Here is an 11,396-nt window from a genome sequence, read left to right as displayed (position 1 = left end):
GGACTAGGCTAAAGGCCATTAGTTCCAAAGCATGAAACAAGGTTCAAGCAACCCAAAACCAAAATGATACTGCAGCTTAGTGATCTTTAGCTGTGGTGACTGCATTCATTTTCAAGTATTATTGTGCACGTATTCACCTTAAAAAATGCTTTCAGTAGTATATTTTATAAGCAAAAAGTGGAGCAAAAAACAGAGGTCTATTGTTACGCACCATTCACACAATTGTAGTAACTGGAAATGATTGTTGACTTTTTTGAGGGCCGCGTAACAACTTTTAGGGCTCTATTTATAAAACAGGGAATCATTTTCTCTAACATTCTCTTGTGGGAATCTAAGGTACATGTGTTTCAATTGCAGTATTTTATTCCCACCAGGGAATGTTTGAGAAAATGATTCCCTATTTATAAATAGAGCCCTTATTGTATGTCAACCACAATGTCAGCTTGGTGAAAAATCTCAATAAAAAAGAGTCCTGGATTAAAGTAAAAAATGACCAAAAACATTTAAAGGGAGCCTACACTTTTCCTCTCCCCCTTACACTAACCCTCTCCATTACTTTAACCTACCTCTCCACAGTTCTATACATGCCAAGATCCAAAGGGTTGCATTACAGCATTTACTTACATTCTCCCACCACAAAACATTTTGAAGATGGGGATTAGTCTACACAAATACAACATTAGGGATAAATCACTCAATGCCAAAATTTTCTGTAGGATAGAATGAAAAATTTATTATTAAAATAGTTCATAAATCTATTTATCCCACTGAAGAACACTAATGGCAGCAAGAGGAAAGTATATTTTTTGTTTCCTAACAGGGACAATATATCATTCCTAAAATGTAATCTATCAGTAACTTGCACATTTGTTTCCCTAAGTGAATCTGTGTTGTAGAGCTACAAGTCCTGGCAGATGTAGTAGAACCAATACTCTCCAAGGCTCAAGCAATCCCTAGGAATTGGAACAGAACATTTGACGTGTTTGGCATTCACAATGCAGCGCATAGTTCCTGTTTTGTGAAGCTCTGGGCACATTTCTGTGCAATTGTAATTTGTTTTCACAGCCTGACCCAGCAGCAAATAGATGACATTGAAATGCGCAGGATTGTCGTGAAGAAGCAGACAATAGAAAATAAAGATTTACCCTTTCAGGCTGCCATAGCTGCTTCCATAAGAAGGAAATATGTATAGGAAAAGCTTTCACATAAATACTTCAACATGTTAAATTCGAGATACAATCTGTGACGTCACCTGAAATTGTACTCTGTTCACATACTGCCCAGCTTTGTGTTTGGAGGTAAACCCTGCATCTAGTATTAAAATTTCTAAGCAATATCTGCAAAAAGTGTTTGCATGGGGTTCTTCCGGGCACTCCAGTTTCTGCTACAATTCCAAAAACATACAATTAGTTTAATTGGCTACCCCAGAAATTGTCAGTGTTCCATGTAGAAAACCCACAACAAAACCAAAGCGTGGCATGAGCTGCTGGGCGAAATATGGGATTTCTGAAAAAAAAAAATTGCCATAATTTTAGGATTTTAGTTTGCATTTTTACATATCCCTACAACACAGATTCTGACCAGAGAAGGCTATGCACCTCCAAGCCATCTTGCATTTGTGTACCTTCCACACAATTACCAATCATTTATATTTAGTATATGAAAAGCCAAAATGTTTTTGTTCAGTTTTGCATAGAGCAAAGGGGGCTAAAACTCCAGTCAAGTTATATTTGTACTACCTTTAGACTGTTGGGAAAGTTTTACTTCTTGACCTGGACATACAGCAGGAAATTAGAGAAAATGATCCGAAGTAAACAGAATTCCCAGTATACAGATTTGTCCAACAGGTGTCTCTGCTGGAGAGGTTTTCCTAACCTATTGCTCTCATGACAATTAAAAATGTTTGGATTTCCCCTCACTTATTCTTACACTTCCCATTGTATCCAAACCTAAGAAAAAATAAATTTGCCTTTACATACACTTTTTAAAAAATAGCACAATTCTTTTTGCTTTTATATTCTCAGGTGTATTTCAAACCCTTCCTTAATAACTGAATAGATTGTTAACCCACTTTCCATATCTTTACCTTCATACATTATTAGACTATAAGCCAGCCATTCTCAACCAAGGTTCCTTCAGAGGGTACTAGGGATTCCTTGAGCTTTGACCGATTGTCCTTGCATGTGATGGCGACTTCATACTTTTATGGCAAAAGCCATTTGGCAGTGTAAGTAGCATGACACATAAAACTCTTATTAGTGGCCTGTGAGGAGGACATTTTTTCCACTGACCACCATTTTTTTTTCTGTACTGGCAGAAATAAAAATACGAAAACGCAGACAAGCATATTCTGCCACTCCACCATTTTCCGTTTTTCCAAACAGAAGAGTCGAATCAGCAAAATCAATAAACTGTAACCAATAACAAAACATAACGAATGGGTAAAACTCATGGAACAGATAAAAAAACAGTTGCTCTGATAACATTAAGAACCAGGCGTGTTACTACTTACACATCTTCACAATGAATTTGAAGGATAATACACAATACTAATAAATTGAATATCAATAGCCATCCAACTTTGGGCCCCCAGTAGGTGGCTAACCCTACCAGATCACATATATACTAAGATGTGCCCAGATTTCTATTGTCATACCAAACCGTATGATGGAAAAGTTTGATTATTTTGTTGAGTGCATACTGCATCCAAGTGTCAAAGAATTTGTGTGTGTGGGTGTCACGATGTTGGGTGGCCTTTTGTGGGTTTTTTAGTAGGGATTCCCCATTATTTCAAGGTTGAGAACGGCAGCTGTAAGCTTGTCCTCTTCTGTTACCTTCTTATTAGAAAACAGGCTTTACTATCTTATATATCCTTCCTTATACCTGAATAATTGTAAGCTCTTCTATCTGTATTCATCCCAATATATAAACATACTGTGCTGTCTTCCGTATTCTTCCGTACACAATTTTATCGACTGTATGTCCCCATACATACTAACAGGCTGCAAGCTCCTTTCCTTACCATTATCTAAGCAGTGTTGTTATGATTCCTGCATCATCTTAATGCTCTTCTTTACTTGCACTGCTATATGTCAGGGTAGGGACATGAAGAAGTGATGGCAGGGAATACATTAGGGTTGCATTGCTGGTCACTCCATCTGAAGTTGTACTTTATATAGCCAGCTTTAACACATCATCACCTTTCAAAACAGCAGAAATCCATACCAAAAACTGTAAATAGAAGACATTCAAAATATTTTACTGCTTATTAGTGTTAAGTTAAAGCTGAATAATTGTCCTGAAAATATTTTTTCACCTTGGGTGTATGTGGGGATAATCAATTTGTGTGTCTATTCTTGTGTGTGCACGGTGTATGTGTGCAGCAATTGTGGGGGTTGTCTTAATTAAGCTTTAGTATATATAGTCACAGGGGGGTTGGCAGTATAAAGGTAGATGTCTATTGTGACATTGTGAGTCTATGAGACTTCTCCTGCCTGTCCTGCATGTAGATTGGAAGGTCAGAGTGCTTACATTTCTGCTATCCGGCCACTGAACCATGATTGTCACAACTCAGACATTGAAGGGCTGAGTTTTGTTCCTAGTTACAAAGTCATTCTAAAGGTAGAAAGGTGCACAGAGAAGGGGTTTTCTGATAGCAGGTACTTTGTGGTATCTGCACTTAAGAAGGACTTTTACCGATATAGGTCTAAAATAATAGATGGGCTTGCTTTATATAATCCCAAAACATCCCAAGAAGAGGGATAGTGGTAATAAAGATCACAAGAGAGAAACTTTGCTTTACATCTGAAACATTTAGGAACTTCACAAACCTTGCAGAGCTGCATATAAAACATGTATTTGTTAATGAAAAGACAATATTGCACAAAAGGTTTAATTCCCACACGTAAGGGTGACTTGCAGCAGGTGTGGGATGGTGTTGTTTTTGTGATATAATGGACATCTAGCAATAGAAAAGCTTGGTTTCTCATCCATCATTATTTTATCTCCATCTCTAATAGCTTGTTTTTTCTGCTCTCAATTGAATCTTCGGAACATAAGTGTTAATGTCATCCAGCATGGAGCTGTATTTTATTATTGTAATGATAAACTATGTACTGACTGAATTCCTGGAAAGCTGCTAATGTGGGGGCTCTGATTGCAGATGATGTATTAAGAATTATGTAAATAAGTAAATATCAAATGACACAATACCACATCCATTATGCTTTTCTTGTAAAGCTGGAGATGAATATAACAGCTAGGGATTAACGATTCCAAAAAAATATTGGCTCACAATATATCATCTCTTACATAGTCTAACCCAATTTATTTTACACTGATTATTTTATCTTTTTTTTGGAATGTGGGAGGGAACCCATGCAAATACTGGGGGAACATACAAACTGCATTCACACCTGGGGGATATTTGAACCTTACACCCTAGTGCTGCAAGGCCAGAGTTCTAGCCATAGAACCATTGTGCTGTCCTAGTATAGCAAATGCTTATATTTCTGTTGTCAGGCAGATGTGCACTGTAAATTGGGTATTATATATAATTTTTTGTCCAAGTTTAATTATCTTGCAATAACTCCTGATTATTTCTTTTTTCTATCTCTTGATTAAAGGAGGCACGAACAGTATTCTGAAGCAAGAACAGGCAACTGCAGAATGGGAATTGCAATACAAGTAGCATGTGGCATTTTTATTATGGAGAGGCGATTATAAAACAATCAAGACTTGAACAGAGTGCAATCTGCCAGTTAGAAGCTAATTATTCAAGATGGTCAGTTAATGGCTCCAGCTGTCCTCCTAATACCTTTGGGGTGACTACACACACTTATGTGAGGATATTAAGTAACAATGGCAAGAACAAAAATATTCCCTTGCAAGCTTTTACTCCCAAGACGCACCTGGAGCACAACACATCTGCACTTCAGCTCTGTTTAAAGACCTCACATATGCACTTTGTACTGAAAGGAGCAGTGGATTTTCACATGAAGATTGCACATTGCCATGGAAGGAAACATTTTGCTGAACTGGTGTAGAGTATTGCTGTAAAGAGGATTTGTAGCCCATTACTGACCTAGCGCCACTTATTTCTGTTTTATCATTCCTAAATGCTTATTTTTTACACAAGGGCTTTGTCAGTCATTCTAAAGGGAGATCCTAGCTTACTAATGGTTTGCACATTGTATTATTTTGTATGCCATTTTATGTCTTGTAGACTGCTTTTGAACCTCTAATTAGTTTTCCCTCCTTGTACAACTAGTTCAAAACAAAGTGCTGAAATAACTTTAATGGTCATATTCAGCTGCCATTTCCAGTTTAGATTAAAACAAAATTAGATGGCTAGTTATTATGGCACACCAAATAGTTAAATTCCAAACAGGAGGGTGCAGAGGCACATTGGTATTACGGGAGTGTACATATCATTGTAGCTCTTTCCTTTCATGCTTTCTGTGTATGTATGTTGCAGCATAGCATTAAATGTTCTTAGTATGTGCCACCCACTCACAATCCACCCACCATCATTTAGAATATTATATTTTAATAGGTTTTTCACCTAGCCATGGAGTCTGTAATATAAAATTGTTAAATTGATAATACTGATTTTAGAGTTGAGAGATGCATAGTAAAGAGCAACCAATCACTTTTTCATTGCTTAACCACAATCAGATAGTATAACCTAGTATTTTGCAATAATCTATATATATATACCTGTCCTACATATTGTACCGTAGATCTTTGCTCTATAATAGCTGATGTCTTTGCACCACCTGACACACTTCTGTTTTGTCTGGTGCCCTCCTATCCTTAGTACAGGATAGTAAAGTAGCGGTCAGAGCAGCAGACATCTGACTCACCAGAATGCTTAAGAAACTTGGGGTGACATAGTTCTTGAAGACTTTGGGACAAGTAAATATATGTTTCTTCATTTACAGAAATGTTAGCTTTTCTTTTTTGCTCCAGAGGTGACGAGGTTATGTGAATCATGGCTCTACCTTACTGCTCTGCATACTATTTTGTCTCAGCAGTATGAAAACAAATGGGAAATATCAAGCCAAACTTTCATTTGCCTGTGAAATAAAAAATGAAAGCTTGTACACTAGATCTTTCTTAGATGAACAGCACTTGAAATATTGATCTGTAGAGCTGCAATTTGTCTTTTACCAGGCTATTGTCTGATATAAACAATACACGCGCACCCCTGGAAGCAGAATTTCATCAGACATGTATGTTTGTAAATTGGCTTTGTATAAAATATCTTTACTAAATCTGAAGATGACTGTCAGCTTTTAACTCTATTTTTATTAAAAAATTAAATTAAAGAAAAATGTAGCTTGTCAAATCATATAAAAAAAGCTGGCAGACTTTAAAAGCTGTGGCCTTTTATTTTGCCAAAAAGAAAATATCTGCCACTCTCCAGCTGCTGCAGTAATGAAAGCAGTTTGGACTCCCAAAGTAACAAGCCTGTTTAACTTGTTGTTCACTGACTATACTACCATCCTGGTACTATATAGATTGTTTATTCTATAACTTTTATATGGAATGGTATATTGGTCATTGTGTACAAGGATTACAAATATTAGTTTTGAATACTTTGTAGTTTGTTTTTCACTGGCAGTGAATATGGAGACTCTGGATTCACACATCTACATTGGAGTAATGGATTAGTGTGCTTTGCACTAAGCATTGAAAAAGGTGCGTGTACTATTTTTATGTAATGCAACATACTAATAGTGTATCACTGTGGGTTGTAGTGTGTTTAACGCATGTCTATCAGGTGCATTGGGTTGCCATAAAACAAATGGAACCATAGGCTGCACCTACCTGCAAAGTGTGTATTACTGCAGTGCAACAATCAGAGTCAAAAGTCAAGCAAATACCATTGTTTTAATGGTTCCACTATACACCTATGCTCTGCATTAGAAGAAGAAAATGGGGTTAAATAAACTTACATTGTGTAAAAATAAGGCATTGAGAAAATGAAAAAAGCTGCACAATAATATGTTGTATTTTGTTGTATTGTGTTGTATGCTGCTCAGGTTCAGTCAGGTCAGGCCAATGTTTCTAGTCCAACTATGACTGTACTTAGAAGTTAAAAACTAGCACTTTGACTGAAATAATGTACTGAGGCATACGCTATACCAGCAACGCATGTCTTTCTTACACTTATGCAATATACATACAAGATAACCACAGCACAATCATTTAAAATATGTCAATGCTGCAATTACATTTTTATTATCTTCAGCACTCTTTAAATGCACACAGCATTTATTTGGCTCTTCTAGAATGGTGTGGACTGTAGCTGTCTATAGGCCATTCTTTGGATTGCATTATGTCATAGCATCCCCTATTCATTTGCATTCCATCTACTATTTTTTATTATCTCTGAACATGCATCTTAAACAAAGGCAGAGCATACACAGACAATGCATTTGACATTCCTCTTCCACAGTGACCTAATAAAACATAGACAACAGTTGTTCTAAAAGCTAAAATGCATTTTATTTACATCAGACAATAAATCCCCTGAGACTAGCAGATATAAAGCTATGAGATTGTAGGCACCCTTACATACTACAACTTTACTTTTTTAAAAGTATTCAAGGTAAAAGGTAACTTTTAGGGGAGTGATTAGTCCAGTGGCCTCTGTAAGGGGTCCTACGAGTCTTACAGGGAACTTACATTTTGTCAGAGCCTATAGCTAATACAAAACCTTTTCCTGTGTCAATAATCTTGGACTAAAATTAATAGTAAATTAGCAGCATTAGCACATTACAGCAGAACTTGGACTATCTCCAGAGAATTGTCAGATTGGGGAATAGTCTTTAGACCTTGCAGTGCTTCCTATCTGAGCCAGCTTGAGAAGTCAATCAGCCTGGACAGTGGTATCGGCATGCCAGTTATCTTCTCAATAGGAGCAAAGGATCATTCTAGTTAAGAGAAATCCTTGTGTGTGATAACATGTTCCACCAAGGTTGGAAATGCTTATTACCTCCATATGTACTGCACCCTGGCTACCACATTGAATTACATTATGCTCTCAGTGCTTTTATCTAATATCACATTAGGTATACATGCTGTATAGTCTGTGCAGCTGGTGCTCTTTGCTCCCCCAAACACAAAAAAACAGATACAAGAACATAGCTATTCATTGATTATGTTTGTGAAAGCATAATTGGTGTGCCTCCTTCTACTAAACGCAGCTCTCAATAAGTACAAGGTATATTCATTTGCTGAAAATGACTGCTGAAATCTGTCCATTAAAGGTAGCATACCAGCACAACGTGGAATGAAGCTTTTACCAGAGCTATCCTCTACACACGCTACATTTTTCCTTTGTATTCAACCAATGCTACCAAATATACCTATAAAAAGCATTCAGGGATTGGCGTGGGTGATGCATTTTTGAATAAATACCAGCTATTATCGTCCTCTAAACATTCCAGTGTTTTAATAAAGGATGATGAACAATTGAAGTTTTTTTGTCCACTTTAATAAGTTCAGACTGACAGTATTCATCCATAAAAGGTCACAAAGCAAATGTCTCAGGCTGGATCGGTTCCTGCTGCCTAAAGCCAAATGGCAGATACAATTGTACAGTTCCATCAGTTCTTGTATTTGCCTTCATAGCTTGAGCTGGCTGTTTCTTTAATGGTATTATATTTGTTTCAAGCAATGTACATTTATGTGGTCAAGGACACACGTGTCAGAACTTGGTGTTCTTTTTGGAACCTCGTATTTACAACCTCCACATTAAAACAAAAATGGCTGACCAAATAGTGGTATAATATTATGGAATGAATAGATGTTGTGCTGATCTGGCTATTGATGTATGTCAGCTTACTGTAGAAAAAAAAAACAAAAAAAATAATTGTAAATTAAACACAATGGCAGCTGTTAAAATGCAGTAACCTAACGTAGTATTCTCTTCTCTTTCATAGACTGTTTAGTTTGCTTTTGCTGCAATAGGCTCCCTTTGAATAGACCTTGAGTTGTTGACTAATATATTCACAATGCTTTACCTATGGAAAATGTATATAATGTACTGGATGTTTTTTCCTGATATATAACAGATGTTTCTTCATATACAGTATTCATGATGCGTGAACTGTATTAAAATAACACCATCACCATTGTGAAGTGACTTGTACATTTTACCTGATAAATACATTTATATTTTTATGTAACAATGCAGCTCCCTGTGTCTTGTTTGAGTATATGTAATATAAATAATATTTGTGTAATACGCAGCCCATTGAAGCTGTTTATGAATTATTTAATACAGCAGTGCCAGTCGCACTGTCCAGTTCTATTTCACTTTTTATCAGGTGGAACCAAAAGAAAACGCCAAAAGGTATTGCTGATAGGTGAAAATAGAGTTCTACAAAACTGTATAAATTTGTTTTACATTTTTGTTGGCTAAAATATATAGAAAGGAGCAATAAACCATTTGAAAGGAGAGTCCACAATTTTTATCGTGCAACAACACAGGTACAACTTTTATTACTTTTAGTAATCTTTATTTTTTTGGGGCCCAACAAAATTGCACTTAATCAAGGCTTGGTAGAAATACTGAATAGACTTTTCACACTTTTTTTTTTTGGAAAAACCCCTAACTACACTTTGCAAAATACAAATAATAAGCCTTTACTTGTATTTTGATCGGGTAACTTCACTTGACTCAGCCATTTTGGTGTCCAGTGCCCCCCACCTAGCCTTGCCGTAGTATAAGAAGCACTGCTTTTTCCCCCTATTTCAGAGCGCTACAGGAAAACCTATAACCTATAACAACCATTGCTACCTGGCACATTTAGCTGTATGGTCCGATCCCACAACTTGTAACATCACATTTTACAATCGTGCTGGAGGGTGTTCAGTTGTCAAAACTATGAAAGCATAAATCTATCCTGCCTTTTGGTAACAGTTTAGGCTTGTGGTGCTATATTAGTATGGGAATTTTTTTAGGTACTTTTATTATTAATATTTATAATAATATTAATAAACAGTATTTATATAGCACCAATATATTATGCAGCGCTGTACATTAAAAAGGGGTTGCAAGTGACAGACAGACACAGGAGGAGGAGAGGACTTTGCCCAGAAGAGCTTACCTTAGTAGTCATTGAACATTGTTTAAATGCCACAGTCTACCTTAGTAATGTTTCTAACCTCTAACTTTCTAATGTCCATGTCTTCTAGTGGCTGCATCCAGCAGGATAGCACGCCATGTCACAAAGCTTGAATCGTATCAAACTTGTTTCTTGAACATGACAAGTGGCTTCCACAGTCACCAGTTCTCAATCCAATAAAACAACTTTGGCATGTGGTGAAATGGGAGATTTGCATCATGGATGTGTAGCCAACAAATCTGCAGCAATTGTGTGATGGTATCATGTCAATATGAAAATACCTGAGGAATGTTTCCAGCACCTTGTTGAAGCTATGTCACAAGAAGTGTGAAGGCAAAAGGGGGTCCAACCTGGTACTAGCAAGCTATACTTACTAACATGGCTGATGAGTTTCTACTAAGAGAATATCTCACATACTATTACACCACCATCACTAGCCTGAACTGCTTATACAAGGCAGGATGGAGCTATGCTTTTGTGTTTTTTACTTTGACATCTGAAAGTCACATCAGCAATAGAGACTAATCAGACCAGGCTTTAGATGGGGTGAGTGCCTTTTACTTTAAATAGGATACTTCATTATTTTTCTCCAGATACACCAAAATAAGTCATATGGCTAATGTTTAAAATTTCTTCACTTCACTTGGTCAAAACAACACAAAAAGAATCCAGCAACAGAATGGGCCATAGATAGTCCCATGAAGTCCTTTTATACTTGCCTTCTTTACCAGTCACTAGAACAGTGGTCGCCACTAAAATCACCAGCTCCTGACCGCGCATGGCCCGTGGGGGGCCAGGTGTCACTCAAAGGGGAGAAACCTCCCCCAGAGTGACATCATTATGACATAACCCCACCCACTCCCCTATCGCAGATCTGGGCCTGCAATGGGAGAGCGGGCAGGTTGTGTCCAGGGACACAGCCCACCCACTTTCTCGAGCCTGGGAACTGTACTGGGGACGTGGTCTGCGGCTCTGACTCGGGGGTGTGCCGGCCAGAGCTGCGGACCACCAAAATTTTCTTGTGCACCGCTGCACTAGAAATATGTCTACATGAAGGAAGCCATGTAAAAGCTAAAGAATCATACAAGAACTGTATTAGTTGAAATGAAGTCAAGTGGTTATTACTGGAAAGGAAACCCATTTGAACTGTATTTACACCAAGCATTTTTACCACCAAAACAATAAAAAAAACAGAACTAACCAATGAAGTGAACCTTCCCTACCCTTTTCAAAAAGTAGCAACAGCAAAGCCCAAAA

General features: G+C 37.2%; 1 protein-coding gene across 1 annotated transcript in view; it reads left to right on the top strand.

The window, feature by feature from the left end:
* The window catches only part of SEMA4G (semaphorin 4G), a gene marked incomplete in the record, with an annotated part of 116,304 nt that extends 107,104 nt beyond the window's left edge, over positions 1 to 9,200 (top strand). Inside the window, 1 exon segment of the mRNA XM_072425092.1 lies at positions 4,626 to 9,200.
* Positions 9,201 to 11,396: the final 2,196 nt, after the last annotated feature.

The sequence above is a fragment of the Pyxicephalus adspersus genome, chromosome 10 (genome assembly GCF_032062135.1).
Source record: "Pyxicephalus adspersus chromosome 10, UCB_Pads_2.0, whole genome shotgun sequence".
Taxonomy (NCBI): domain Eukaryota; kingdom Metazoa; phylum Chordata; class Amphibia; order Anura; family Pyxicephalidae; genus Pyxicephalus; species Pyxicephalus adspersus.
The sequence above is the reverse complement of the archived record's forward strand: the minus strand, read 5'-3'. Positions and strand labels throughout refer to the sequence as shown.